This window comes from Oncorhynchus clarkii, chromosome 16, assembly GCF_045791955.1.
Source record: "Oncorhynchus clarkii lewisi isolate Uvic-CL-2024 chromosome 16, UVic_Ocla_1.0, whole genome shotgun sequence".
NCBI lineage: Eukaryota > Metazoa > Chordata > Actinopteri > Salmoniformes > Salmonidae > Oncorhynchus > Oncorhynchus clarkii.
The window spans coordinates 22,669,156-22,682,292 of record NC_092162.1 but is presented as its reverse complement, the minus strand read 5'-3'; the positions used below and the strand labels follow the sequence as shown (position 1 = coordinate 22,682,292).

Genomic DNA, 13,137 nt, shown 5'->3' with positions numbered 1-13,137 from the left:
AAGACTGTTGACATCTAGTGGAAGCCATAGGAACTGCAATCTGGGTCCGAACCCATTAGAAACTCAATAAGCATTCAATTGAAAACTACCCACATCAAAAAAAAATCGCACTTCCTGGAATGATTTTCCTCAGATTTTCGCCTGCCGTATCAGTTCTGTTATACTCACAGACAGGATTTTAACAGTTTTGGAAACTTTAGAGTGTTTTATATCCACATCTACCAATTATATGCATATCCGAGCTTCTGGGCCTGAGTAACAGGGCACGCTTCTCATCCATATGCCGAAATACTGCCTCCAAGCCAAAAGAGGTTCAACTCCCTGTTCGAAGACTGATTTAAGTCTGTCAATCACACAGCATCATCTTATTTAGGAATTTGCAGTGTGCCATGCTTCTGTGAGAGACAATTGTGATCTTAAGCAGCATTGGTTTTGTGGTTTCTGTAAAGCCACATTGGTTCTTGTGCTGATTCATTGACTTCGCTGTGTAAAGAAGGCAGAGATTGCACAGATAAAATCCCTGACCACAACGTGATTTGAACACGCAACCTTCTAATCTGGAGTCAGACGCGCTACCTTTGCGCCACGAGGTCTTGTACAATGTGTTTTTTGGAGGGGATGCCTAGTTCAGATTTCGTTGACTGTATCATTTGGAATGAAGACTTGGTTCTCTGGGGAAATGTACCATCTGACAATGCCCCCTCGTCAGCACGTGCCTCTGCCCGGCGGGTTAGGTGTATGAAAATAAGCAAAAGCAGAGCCCGGATAGCTCAGTCGGTAGAGCATCAGACTTTTAATCTGAGGGTCCAGGGTTCAAGTCCCTGTTCGGGCGATCCTTTAATGTTCACCTTTCTTCACTACGCTGTCTTTCTGAACTTGCATTTTCCTTGACTTTCCATGACATGTTCGACCTGAGGACAAAACACTCACAGAGCCAAAACAGCTTAGTCTGAAGACATCCTCATAGTACCGATAAAGTTTGTAGAAACATGTCAAACGATGTTAAAATGAATCCTCAGGTTGTCTATTGTCTTAATAATTGATCATATTTCAACCGGACAATAGCGTATTCAATAGAAAGGAAAAACAACGGTCACGCTCCCAAAACAGCACTGCATGCTTCCTAAGCACTGACAGAAAGGTCTCGTTCTTCGTAATTTTTCAGAAAAGAAGCCTGAAACAATGTCTAAAGACTGTTGACATCTAGTGGAAGCCATAGGAACTGCAATCTGGGTCCGAACCCATTAGAAACTCAATAAGCATTCAATTGAAAACTACCCACATCAAAAAAAAATCGCACTTCCTGGAATGATTTTCCTCAGATTTTCGCCTGCCGTATCAGTTCTGTTATACTCACAGACAGGATTTTAACAGTTTTGGAAACTTTAGAGTGTTTTATATCCACATCTACCAATTATATGCATATCCGAGCTTCTGGGCCTGAGTAACAGGGCACGCTTCTCATCCATATGCCGAAATACTGCCTCCAAGCCAAAAGAGGTTCAACTCCCTGTTCGAAGACTGATTTAAGTCTGTCAATCACACAGCATCATCTTATTTAGGAATTTGCAGTGTGCCATGCTTCTGTGAGAGACAATTGTGATCTTAAGCAGCATTGGTTTTGTGGTTTCTGTAAAGCCACATTGGTTCTTGTGCTGATTCATTGACTTCGCTGTGTAAAGAAGGCAGAGATTGCACAGATAAAATCCCTGACCACAACGTGATTTGAACACGCAACCTTCTAATCTGGAGTCAGACGCGCTACCTTTGCGCCACGAGGTCTTGTACAATGTGTTTTTTGGAGGGGATGCCTAGTTCAGATTTCGTTGACTGTATCATTTGGAATGAAGACTTGGTTCTCTGGGGAAATGTACCATCTGACAATGCCCCCTCGTCAGCACGTGCCTCTGCCCGGCGGGTTAGGTGTATGAAAATAAGCAAAAGCAGAGCCCGGATAGCTCAGTCGGTAGAGCATCAGACTTTTAATCTGAGGGTCCAGGGTTCAAGTCCCTGTTCGGGCGATCCTTTAATGTTCACCTTTCTTCACTACGCTGTCTTTCTGAACTTGCATTTTCCTTGACTTTCCATGACATGTTCGACCTGAGGACAAAACACTCACAGAGCCAAAACAGCTTAGTCTGAAGACATCCTCATAGTACCGATAAAGTTTGTAGAAACATGTCAAACGATGTTAAAATGAATCCTCAGGTTGTCTATTGTCTTAATAATTGATCATATTTCAACCGGACAATAGCGTGTTCAATAGAAAGGAAAAACAACGGTCACGCTCCCAAAACAGCACTGCATGCTTCCTAAGCACTGACAGAAAGGTCTCGTTCTTCGTAATTTTTCAGAAAAGAAGCCTGAAACAATGTCTAAAGACTGTTGACATCTAGTGGAAGCCATAGGAACTGCAATCTGGGTCCGAACCCATTAGAAACTCAATAAGCATTCAATTGAAAACTACCCACATCAAAAAAAAATCGCACTTCCTGGAATGATTTTCCTCAGATTTTCGCCTGCCGTATCAGTTCTGTTATACTCACAGACAGGATTTTAACAGTTTTGGAAACTTTAGAGTGTTTTATATCCACATCTACCAATTATATGCATATCCGAGCTTCTGGGCCTGAGTAACAGGGCACGCTTCTCATCCATATGCCGAAATACTGCCTCCAAGCCAAAAGAGGTTCAACTCCCTGTTCGAAGACTGATTTAAGTCTGTCAATCACACAGCATCATCTTATTTAGGAATTTGCAGTGTGCCATGCTTCTGTGAGAGACAATTGTGATCTTAAGCAGCATTGGTTTTGTGGTTTCTGTAAAGCCACATTGGTTCTTGTGCTGATTCATTGACTTCGCTGTGTAAAGAAGGCAGAGATTGCACAGATAAAATCCCTGACCACAACGTGATTTGAACACGCAACCTTCTAATCTGGAGTCAGACGCGCTACCTTTGCGCCACGAGGTCTTGTACAATGTGTTTTTTGGAGGGGATGCCTAGTTCAGATTTCGTTGACTGTATCATTTGGAATGAAGACTTGGTTCTCTGGGGAAATGTACCATCTGACAATGCCCCCTCGTCAGCACGTGCCTCTGCCCGGCGGGTTAGGTGTATGAAAATAAGCAAAAGCAGAGCCCGGATAGCTCAGTCGGTAGAGCATCAGACTTTTAATCTGAGGGTCCAGGGTTCAAGTCCCTGTTCGGGCGATCCTTTAATGTTCACCTTTCTTCACTACGCTGTCTTTCTGAACTTGCATTTTCCTTGACTTTCCATGACATGTTCGACCTGAGGACAAAACACTCACAGAGCCAAAACAGCTTAGTCTGAAGACATCCTCATAGTACCGATAAAGTTTGTAGAAACATGTCAAACGATGTTAAAATGAATCCTCAGGTTGTCTATTGTCTTAATAATTGATCATATTTCAACCGGACAATAGCGTATTCAATAGAAAGGAAAAACAACGGTCACGCTCCCAAAACAGCACTGCATGCTTCCTAAGCACTGACAGAAAGGTCTCGTTCTTCGTAATTTTTCAGAAAAGAAGCCTGAAACAATGTCTAAAGACTGTTGACATCTAGTGGAAGCCATAGGAACTGCAATCTGGGTCCGAACCCATTAGAAACTCAATAAGCATTCAATTGAAAACTACCCACATCAAAAAAAAATCGCACTTCCTGGAATGATTTTCCTCAGATTTTCGCCTGCCGTATCAGTTCTGTTATACTCACAGACAGGATTTTAACAGTTTTGGAAACTTTAGAGTGTTTTATATCCACATCTACCAATTATATGCATATCCGAGCTTCTGGGCCTGAGTAACAGGGCACGCTTCTCATCCATATGCCGAAATACTGCCTCCAAGCCAAAAGAGGTTCAACTCCCTGTTCGAAGACTGATTTAAGTCTGTCAATCACACAGCATCATCTTATTTAGGAATTTGCAGTGTGCCATGCTTCTGTGAGAGACAATTGTGATCTTAAGCAGCATTGGTTTTGTGGTTTCTGTAAAGCCACATTGGTTCTTGTGCTGATTCATTGACTTCGCTGTGTAAAGAAGGCAGAGATTGCACAGATAAAATCCCTGACCACAACGTGATTTGAACACGCAACCTTCTAATCTGGAGTCAGACGCGCTACCTTTGCGCCACGAGGTCTTGTACAATGTGTTTTTTGGAGGGGATGCCTAGTTCAGATTTCGTTGACTGTATCATTTGGAATGAAGACTTGGTTCTCTGGGGAAATGTACCATCTGACAATGCCCCCTCGTCAGCACGTGCCTCTGCCCGGCGGGTTAGGTGTATGAAAATAAGCAAAAGCAGAGCCCGGATAGCTCAGTCGGTAGAGCATCAGACTTTTAATCTGAGGGTCCAGGGTTCAAGTCCCTGTTCGGGCGATCCTTTAATGTTCACCTTTCTTCACTACGCTGTCTTTCTGAACTTGCATTTTCCTTGACTTTCCATGACATGTTCGACCTGAGGACAAAACACTCACAGAGCCAAAACAGCTTAGTCTGAAGACATCCTCATAGTACCGATAAAGTTTGTAGAAACATGTCAAACGATGTTAAAATGAATCCTCAGGTTGTCTATTGTCTTAATAATTGATCATATTTCAACCGGACAATAGCGTGTTCAATAGAAAGGAAAAACAACGGTCACGCTCCCAAAACAGCACTGCATGCTTCCTAAGCACTGACAGAAAGGTCTCGTTCTTCGTAATTTTTCAGAAAAGAAGCCTGAAACAATGTCTAAAGACTGTTGACATCTAGTGGAAGCCATAGGAACTGCAATCTGGGTCCGAACCCATTAGAAACTCAATAAGCATTCAATTGAAAACTACCCACATCAAAAAAAAATCGCACTTCCTGGAATGATTTTCCTCAGATTTTCGCCTGCCGTATCAGTTCTGTTATACTCACAGACAGGATTTTAACAGTTTTGGAAACTTTAGAGTGTTTTATATCCACATCTACCAATTATATGCATATCCGAGCTTCTGGGCCTGAGTAACAGGGCACGCTTCTCATCCATATGCCGAAATACTGCCTCCAAGCCAAAAGAGGTTCAACTCCCTGTTCGAAGACTGATTTAAGTCTGTCAATCACACAGCATCATCTTATTTAGGAATTTGCAGTGTGCCATGCTTCTGTGAGAGACAATTGTGATCTTAAGCAGCATTGGTTTTGTGGTTTCTGTAAAGCCACATTGGTTCTTGTGCTGATTCATTGACTTCGCTGTGTAAAGAAGGCAGAGATTGCACAGATAAAATCCCTGACCACAACGTGATTTGAACACGCAACCTTCTAATCTGGAGTCAGACGCGCTACCTTTGCGCCACGAGGTCTTGTACAATGTGTTTTTTGGAGGGGATGCCTAGTTCAGATTTCGTTGACTGTATCATTTGGAATGAAGACTTGGTTCTCTGGGGAAATGTACCATCTGACAATGCCCCCTCGTCAGCACGTGCCTCTGCCCGGCGGGTTAGGTGTATGAAAATAAGCAAAAGCAGAGCCCGGATAGCTCAGTCGGTAGAGCATCAGACTTTTAATCTGAGGGTCCAGGGTTCAAGTCCCTGTTCGGGCGATCCTTTAATGTTCACCTTTCTTCACTACGCTGTCTTTCTGAACTTGCATTTTCCTTGACTTTCCATGACATGTTCGACCTGAGGACAAAACACTCACAGAGCCAAAACAGCTTAGTCTGAAGACATCCTCATAGTACCGATAAAGTTTGTAGAAACATGTCAAACGATGTTAAAATGAATCCTCAGGTTGTCTATTGTCTTAATAATTGATCATATTTCAACCGGACAATAGCGTGTTCAATAGAAAGGAAAAACAACGGTCACGCTCCCAAACCAGCACTGCATGCTTCCTAAGCACTGACAGAAAGGTCTCGTTCTTCGTAATTTTTCAGAAAAGAAGCCTGAAACAATGTCTAAAGACTGTTGACATCTAGTGGAAGCCATAGGAACTGCAATCTGGGTCCGAACCCATTAGAAACTCAATAAGCATTCAATTGAAAACTACCCACATCAAAAAAAAATCGCACTTCCTGGAATGATTTTCCTCAGATTTTCGCCTGCCGTATCAGTTCTGTTATACTCACAGACAGGATTTTAACAGTTTTGGAAACTTTAGAGTGTTTTATATCCACATCTACCAATTATATGCATATCCGAGCTTCTGGGCCTGAGTAACAGGGCACGCTTCTCATCCATATGCCGAAATACTGCCTCCAAGCCAAAAGAGGTTCAACTCCCTGTTCGAAGACTGATTTAAGTCTGTCAATCACACAGCATCATCTTATTTAGGAATTTGCAGTGTGCCATGCTTCTGTGAGAGACAATTGTGATCTTAAGCAGCATTGGTTTTGTGGTTTCTGTAAAGCCACATTGGTTCTTGTGCTGATTCATTGACTTCGCTGTGTAAAGAAGGCAGAGATTGCACAGATAAAATCCCTGACCACGACGTGATTTGAACACGCAACCTTCTGATCTGGAGTCAGACGCGCTACCTTTGCGCCACGAGGTCTTGTACAATGTGTTTTTTGGAGGGGATGCCTAGTTCAGATTTCGTTGACTGTATCATTTGGAATGAAGACTTGGTTCTCTGGGGAAATGTACCATCTGACAATGCCCCCTCGTCAGCACGTGCCTCTGCCCGGCGGGTTAGGTGTATGAAAATAAGCAAAAGCAGAGCCCGGATAGCTCAGTCGGTAGAGCATCAGACTTTTAATCTGAGGGTCCAGGGTTCAAGTCCCTGTTCGGGCGATCCTTTAATGTTCACCTTTCTTCACTACGCTGTCTTTCTGAACTTGCATTTTCCTTGACTTTCCATGACATGTTCGACCTGAGGACAAAACACTCACAGAGCCAAAACAGCTTAGTCTGAAGACATCCTCATAGTACCGATAAAGTTTGTAGAAACATGTCAAACGATGTTAAAATGAATCCTCAGGTTGTCTATTGTCTTAATAATTGATCATATTTCAACCGGACAATAGCGTGTTCAATAGAAAGGAAAAACAACGGTCACGCTCCCAAAACAGCACTGCATGCTTCCTAAGCACTGACAGAAAGGTCTCGTTCTTCGTAATTTTTCAGAAAAGAAGCCTGAAACAATGTCTAAAGACTGTTGACATCTAGTGGAAGCCATAGGAACTGCAATCTGGGTCCGAACCCATTAGAAACTCAATAAGCATTCAATTGAAAACTACCCACATCAAAAAAAAATCGCACTTCCTGGAATGATTTTCCTCAGATTTTCGCCTGCCGTATCAGTTCTGTTATACTCACAGACAGGATTTTAACAGTTTTGGAAACTTTAGAGTGTTTTATATCCACATCTACCAATTATATGCATATCCGAGCTTCTGGGCCTGAGTAACAGGGCACGCTTCTCATCCATATGCCGAAATACTGCCTCCAAGCCAAAAGAGGTTCAACTCCCTGTTCGAAGACTGATTTAAGTCTGTCAATCACACAGCATCATCTTATTTAGGAATTTGCAGTGTGCCATGCTTCTGTGAGAGACAATTGTGATCTTAAGCAGCATTGGTTTTGTGGTTTCTGTAAAGCCACATTGGTTCTTGTGCTGATTCATTGACTTCGCTGTGTAAAGAAGGCAGAGATTGCACAGATAAAATCCCTGACCACAACGTGATTTGAACACGCAACCTTCTAATCTGGAGTCAGACGCGCTACCTTTGCGCCACGAGGTCTTGTACAATGTGTTTTTTGGAGGGGATGCCTAGTTCAGATTTCGTTGACTGTATCATTTGGAATGAAGACTTGGTTCTCTGGGGAAATGTACCATCTGACAATGCCCCCTCGTCAGCACGTGCCTCTGCCCGGCGGGTTAGGTGTATGAAAATAAGCAAAAGCAGAGCCCGGATAGCTCAGTCGGTAGAGCATCAGACTTTTAATCTGAGGGTCCAGGGTTCAAGTCCCTGTTCGGGCGATCCTTTAATGTTCACCTTTCTTCACTACGCTGTCTTTCTGAACTTGCATTTTCCTTGACTTTCCATGACATGTTCGACCTGAGGACAAAACACTCACAGAGCCAAAACAGCTTAGTCTGAAGACATCCTCATAGTACCGATAAAGTTTGTAGAAACATGTCAAACGATGTTAAAATGAATCCTCAGGTTGTCTATTGTCTTAATAATTGATCATATTTCAACCGGACAATAGCGTATTCAATAGAAAGGAAAAACAACGGTCACGCTCCCAAACCAGCACTGCATGCTTCCTAAGCACTGACAGAAAGGTCTCGTTCTTCGTAATTTTTCAGAAAAGAAGCCTGAAACAATGTCTAAAGACTGTTGACATCTAGTGGAAGCCATAGGAACTGCAATCTGGGTCCGAACCCATTAGAAACTCAATAAGCATTCAATTGAAAACTACCCACATCAAAAAAAATCGCACTTCCTGGAATGATTTTCCTCAGGTTTTCGCCTATCAGTTCTGTTATACTCACAGACAGGATTTTAACAGTTTTGGAAACTTTAGAGTGTTTTATATCCACATCTACCAATTATATGCATATCCGAGCTTCTGGGCCTGAGTAACAGGGCACGCTTCTCATCCATATGCCGAAATACTGCCTCCAAGCCAAAAGAAGTTCAACTCCCTGTTCGAAGACTGATTTAAGTCTGTCAATCACACAGCATCATCTTATTTAGGAATTTGCAGTGTGCCATGCTTCTGTGAGAGACAATTGTGATCTTAAGCAGCATTGGTTTGGTGGTTTCTGTAAAGCCACATTGGTTCTTGTGCTGATTCATTGACTTCGCTGTGTAAAGAAGGCAGAGATTGCACACATAAAATCCCTGACCACGACGTGATTTGAACACTCAACCTTCTGATCTGGAGTCAGACGCGCTACCTTTGCGCCACGAGGTCTTGTACAATGTGTTTTTTGGAGGGGATGCCTAGTTCAGATTTCGTTGACTGTATCATTTGGAATGAAGACCTGGTTCTCTGGAGAAATGTACCATCTGACAATGCCCCCTCGTCAGCACGTGCCTCTGCCCGGCGGGTTAGGTGTATGAAAATAAGCAAAAGCAGAGCCCGGATAGCTCAGTCGGTAGAGCATCAGACTTTTAATCTGAGGGTCCAGGGTTCAAGTCCCTGTTCGGGCGATCCTTTAATGTTCGTCTTTCTGAACTTGCATTTTCCTTGACTTTCCATGACATGTTCGACCTGAGGACAAAACACTCACAGAGCCAAAACAGCTTAGTCTGAAGACATCCTCATAGTACCGATAAAGTTTGTAGAAACATGTCAAACGATGTTAAAATGAATCCTCAGGTTGTCTATTGTCTTAATAATTGATCATATTTCAACCGGACAATAGCGTGTTCAATAGAAAGGAAAAACAACGGTCACGCTCCCAAAACAGCACTGCATGCTTCCTAAGCACTGACAGAAAGGTCTCGTTCTTCGTAATTTTTCAGAAAAGAAGCCTGAAACAATGTCTAAAGACTGTTGACATCTAGTGGAAGCCATAGGAACTGCAATCTGGGTCCGAACCCATTAGAAACTCAATAAGCATTCAATTGAAAACTACCCACATCAAAAAAAAATCGCACTTCCTGGAATGATTTTCCTCAGATTTTCGCCTGCCGTATCAGTTCTGTTATACTCACAGACAGGATTTTAACAGTTTTGGAAACTTTAGAGTGTTTTATATCCACATCTACCAATTATATGCATATCCGAGCTTCTGGGCCTGAGTAACAGGGCACGCTTCTCATCCATATGCCGAAATACTGCCTCCAAGCCAAAAGAGGTTCAACTCCCTGTTCGAAGACTGATTTAAGTCTGTCAATCACACAGCATCATCTTATTTAGGAATTTGCAGTGTGCCATGCTTCTGTGAGAGACAATTGTGATCTTAAGCAGCATTGGTTTTGTGGTTTCTGTAAAGCCACATTGGTTCTTGTGCTGATTCATTGACTTCGCTGTGTAAAGAAGGCAGAGATTGCACAGATAAAATCCCTGACCACAACGTGATTTGAACACGCAACCTTCTAATCTGGAGTCAGACGCGCTACCTTTGCGCCACGAGGTCTTGTACAATGTGTTTTTTGGAGGGGATGCCTAGTTCAGATTTCGTTGACTGTATCATTTGGAATGAAGACTTGGTTCTCTGGGGAAATGTACCATCTGACAATGCCCCCTCGTCAGCACGTGCCTCTGCCCGGCGGGTTAGGTGTATGAAAATAAGCAAAAGCAGAGCCCGGATAGCTCAGTCGGTAGAGCATCAGACTTTTAATCTGAGGGTCCAGGGTTCAAGTCCCTGTTCGGGCGATCCTTTAATGTTACGCTGTCTTTCTGAACTTGCATTTTCCTTGACTTTCCATGACATGTTCGACCTGAGGACAAAACACTCACAGAGCCAAAACAGCTTAGTCTGAAGACATCCTCATAGTACCGATAAAGTTTGTAGAAACATGTCAAACGATGTTAAAATGAATCCTCAGGTTGTCTATTGTCTTAATAATTGATCATATTTCAACCGGACAATAGCGTGTTCAATAGAAAGGAAAAACAACGGTCACGCTCCCAAAACAGCACTGCATGCTTCCTAAGCACTGACAGAAAGGTCTCGTTCTTCGTAATTTTTCAGAAAAGAAGCCTGAAACAATGTCTAAAGACTGTTGACATCTAGTGGAAGCCATAGGAACTGCAATCTGGGTCCGAACCCATTAGAAACTCAATAAGCATTCAATTGAAAACTACCCACATCAAAAAAAAATCGCACTTCCTGGAATGATTTTCCTCAGATTTTCGCCTGCCGTATCAGTTCTGTTATACTCACAGACAGGATTTTAACAGTTTTGGAAACTTTAGAGTGTTTTATATCCACATCTACCAATTATATGCATATCCGAGCTTCTGGGCCTGAGTAACAGGGCACGCTTCTCATCCATATGCCGAAATACTGCCTCCAAGCCAAAAGAGGTTCAACTCCCTGTTCGAAGACTGATTTAAGTCTGTCAATCACACAGCATCATCTTATTTAGGAATTTGCAGTGTGCCATGCTTCTGTGAGAGACAATTGTGATCTTAAGCAGCATTGGTTTTGTGGTTTCTGTAAAGCCACATTGGTTCTTGTGCTGATTCATTGACTTCGCTGTGTAAAGAAGGCAGAGATTGCACAGATAAAATCCCTGACCACAACGTGATTTGAACACGCAACCTTCTGATCTGGAGTCAGACGCGCTACCTTTGCGCCACGAGGTCTTGTACAATGTGTTTTTTGGAGGGGATGCCTAGTTCAGATTTCGTTGACTGTATCATTTGGAATGAAGACTTGGTTCTCTGGGGAAATGTACCATCTGACAATGCCCCCTCGTCAGCACGTGCCTCTGCCCGGCGGGTTAGGTGTATGAAAATAAGCAAAAGCAGAGCCCGGATAGCTCAGTCGGTAGAGCATCAGACTTTTAATCTGAGGGTCCAGGGTTCAAGTCCCTGTTCGGGCGATCCTTTAATGTTCGTCTGTCTTTCTGAACTTGCATTTTCCTTGACTTTCCATGACATGTTCGACCTGAGGACAAAACACTCACAGAGCCAAAACAGCTTAGTCTGAAGACATCCTCATAGTACCGATAAAGTTTGTAGAAACATGTCAAACGATGTTAAAATGAATCCTCAGGTTGTCTATTGTCTTAATAATTGATCATATTTCAACCGGACAATAGCGTATTCAATAGAAAGGAAAAACAACGGTCACGCTCCCAAAACAGCACTGCATGCTTCCTAAGCACTGACAGAAAGGTCTCGTTCTTCGTAATTTTTCAGAAAAGAAGCCTGAAACAATGTCTAAAGACTGTTGACATCTAGTGGAAGCCATAGGAACTGCAATCTGGGTCCGAACCCATTAGAAACTCAATAAGCATTCAATTGAAAACTACCCACATCAAAAAAAAATCGCACTTCCTGGAATGATTTTCCTCAGGTTTTCGCCTATCAGTTCTGTTATACTCACAGACAGGATTTTAACAGTTTTGGAAACTTTAGAGTGTTTTATATCCACATCTACCAATTATATGCATATCCGAGCTTCTGGGCCTGAGTAACAGGGCACGCTTCTCATCCATATGCCGAAATACTGCCTCCAAGCCAAAAGAGGTTCAACTCCCTGTTCGAAGACTGATTTAAGTCTGTCAATCACACAGCATCATCTTATTTAGGAATTTGCAGTGTGCCATGCTTCTGTGAGAGACAATTGTGATCTTAAGCAGCATTGGTTTTGTGGTTTCTGTAAAGCCACATTGGTTCTTGTGCTGATTCATTGACTTCGCTGTGTAAAGAAGGCAGAGATTGCACAGATAAAATCCCTGACCACGACGTGATTTGAACACTCAACCTTCTAATCTGGAGTCAGACGCGCTACCTTTGCGCCACGAGGTCTTGTACAATGTGTTTTTTGGAGGGGATGCCTAGTTCAGATTTCGTTGACTGTATCATTTGGAATGAAGACTTGGTTCTCTGGGGAAATGTACCATCTGACAATGCCCCCTCGTCAGCACGTGCCTCTGCCCGGCGGGTTAGGTGTATGAAAATAAGCAAAAGCAGAGCCCGGATAGCTCAGTCGGTAGAGCATCAGACTTTTAATCTGAGGGTCCAGGGTTCAAGTCCCTGTTCGGGCGATCCTTTAATGTTCGTCTTTCTGAACTTGCATTTTCCTTGACTTTCCATGACATGTTCGACCTGAGGACAAAACACTCACAGAGCCAAAACAGCTTAGTCTGAAAACATCCTCATAGTACCGATAAAGTTTGTAGAAACATGTCAAACGATGTTAAAATGAATCCTCAGGTTGTCTATTGTCTTAATAATTGATCATATTTCAACCGGACAATAGCGTGTTCAATAGAAAGGAAAAACAACGGTCACGCTCCCAAACCAGCACTGCATGCTTCCTAAGGACTGACAGAAAGGTCTCGTTCTTTGTAATTTTTCAGAAAAGAAGCCTGAAACAATGTCTAAAGACTGTTGACATCTAGTGGAAGCCATAGGAACTGCAATCTGGGTCCGAACCCATTAGAAGCTCAATAAGCATTCAATTGAAAACTACCCACATCAAAAAAAAATCGCACTTCCTGGAATGATTTTCCTCAG

General features: G+C 42.8%; 22 non-coding genes across 22 annotated transcripts; 11 read left to right on the top strand and 11 right to left on the bottom strand.

The window, feature by feature from the left end:
* Window positions 1–521: 521 nt before the first annotated feature.
* trnaw-cca (transfer RNA tryptophan (anticodon CCA)) lies at window positions 522–593 on the bottom strand. Its single transcript has one exon. It is a non-coding gene; the product is annotated as a tRNA-Trp (tRNA).
* Window positions 594–759: 166 nt separating this feature from the next.
* trnak-uuu (transfer RNA lysine (anticodon UUU)) lies at window positions 760–832 on the top strand. Its single transcript has one exon. It is a non-coding gene; the product is annotated as a tRNA-Lys (tRNA).
* Window positions 833–1,710: 878 nt separating this feature from the next.
* Window positions 1,711–1,782, bottom strand: trnaw-cca (transfer RNA tryptophan (anticodon CCA)). Its single transcript has one exon. It is a non-coding gene; the product is annotated as a tRNA-Trp (tRNA).
* A 166-nt stretch (window positions 1,783–1,948) lies between these two features.
* Window positions 1,949–2,021, top strand: trnak-uuu (transfer RNA lysine (anticodon UUU)). Its single transcript has one exon. It is a non-coding gene; the product is annotated as a tRNA-Lys (tRNA).
* An 878-nt stretch (window positions 2,022–2,899) lies between these two features.
* trnaw-cca (transfer RNA tryptophan (anticodon CCA)) lies at window positions 2,900–2,971 on the bottom strand. Its single transcript has one exon. It is a non-coding gene; the product is annotated as a tRNA-Trp (tRNA).
* Window positions 2,972–3,137: 166 nt separating this feature from the next.
* trnak-uuu (transfer RNA lysine (anticodon UUU)) lies at window positions 3,138–3,210 on the top strand. Its single transcript has one exon. It is a non-coding gene; the product is annotated as a tRNA-Lys (tRNA).
* Window positions 3,211–4,088: 878 nt separating this feature from the next.
* trnaw-cca (transfer RNA tryptophan (anticodon CCA)) lies at window positions 4,089–4,160 on the bottom strand. The gene has a single exon. It is a non-coding gene; the product is annotated as a tRNA-Trp (tRNA).
* A 166-nt stretch (window positions 4,161–4,326) lies between these two features.
* Window positions 4,327–4,399, top strand: trnak-uuu (transfer RNA lysine (anticodon UUU)). Its single transcript has one exon. It is a non-coding gene; the product is annotated as a tRNA-Lys (tRNA).
* Window positions 4,400–5,277: 878 nt separating this feature from the next.
* On the bottom strand, window positions 5,278–5,349 carry trnaw-cca (transfer RNA tryptophan (anticodon CCA)). The gene has a single exon. It is a non-coding gene; the product is annotated as a tRNA-Trp (tRNA).
* A 166-nt stretch (window positions 5,350–5,515) lies between these two features.
* On the top strand, window positions 5,516–5,588 carry trnak-uuu (transfer RNA lysine (anticodon UUU)). Its single transcript has one exon. It is a non-coding gene; the product is annotated as a tRNA-Lys (tRNA).
* An 878-nt stretch (window positions 5,589–6,466) lies between these two features.
* trnaw-cca (transfer RNA tryptophan (anticodon CCA)) lies at window positions 6,467–6,538 on the bottom strand. Its single transcript has one exon. It is a non-coding gene; the product is annotated as a tRNA-Trp (tRNA).
* Window positions 6,539–6,704: 166 nt separating this feature from the next.
* Window positions 6,705–6,777, top strand: trnak-uuu (transfer RNA lysine (anticodon UUU)). The gene has a single exon. It is a non-coding gene; the product is annotated as a tRNA-Lys (tRNA).
* An 878-nt stretch (window positions 6,778–7,655) lies between these two features.
* Window positions 7,656–7,727, bottom strand: trnaw-cca (transfer RNA tryptophan (anticodon CCA)). The gene has a single exon. It is a non-coding gene; the product is annotated as a tRNA-Trp (tRNA).
* A 166-nt stretch (window positions 7,728–7,893) lies between these two features.
* On the top strand, window positions 7,894–7,966 carry trnak-uuu (transfer RNA lysine (anticodon UUU)). The gene has a single exon. It is a non-coding gene; the product is annotated as a tRNA-Lys (tRNA).
* Window positions 7,967–8,838: 872 nt separating this feature from the next.
* Window positions 8,839–8,910, bottom strand: trnaw-cca (transfer RNA tryptophan (anticodon CCA)). The gene has a single exon. It is a non-coding gene; the product is annotated as a tRNA-Trp (tRNA).
* A 166-nt stretch (window positions 8,911–9,076) lies between these two features.
* trnak-uuu (transfer RNA lysine (anticodon UUU)) lies at window positions 9,077–9,149 on the top strand. The gene has a single exon. It is a non-coding gene; the product is annotated as a tRNA-Lys (tRNA).
* Window positions 9,150–10,009: 860 nt separating this feature from the next.
* Window positions 10,010–10,081, bottom strand: trnaw-cca (transfer RNA tryptophan (anticodon CCA)). The gene has a single exon. It is a non-coding gene; the product is annotated as a tRNA-Trp (tRNA).
* Window positions 10,082–10,247: 166 nt separating this feature from the next.
* On the top strand, window positions 10,248–10,320 carry trnak-uuu (transfer RNA lysine (anticodon UUU)). The gene has a single exon. It is a non-coding gene; the product is annotated as a tRNA-Lys (tRNA).
* Window positions 10,321–11,184: 864 nt separating this feature from the next.
* trnaw-cca (transfer RNA tryptophan (anticodon CCA)) lies at window positions 11,185–11,256 on the bottom strand. Its single transcript has one exon. It is a non-coding gene; the product is annotated as a tRNA-Trp (tRNA).
* A 166-nt stretch (window positions 11,257–11,422) lies between these two features.
* Window positions 11,423–11,495, top strand: trnak-uuu (transfer RNA lysine (anticodon UUU)). The gene has a single exon. It is a non-coding gene; the product is annotated as a tRNA-Lys (tRNA).
* An 859-nt stretch (window positions 11,496–12,354) lies between these two features.
* On the bottom strand, window positions 12,355–12,426 carry trnaw-cca (transfer RNA tryptophan (anticodon CCA)). The gene has a single exon. It is a non-coding gene; the product is annotated as a tRNA-Trp (tRNA).
* Window positions 12,427–12,592: 166 nt separating this feature from the next.
* On the top strand, window positions 12,593–12,665 carry trnak-uuu (transfer RNA lysine (anticodon UUU)). Its single transcript has one exon. It is a non-coding gene; the product is annotated as a tRNA-Lys (tRNA).
* Window positions 12,666–13,137: the final 472 nt, after the last annotated feature.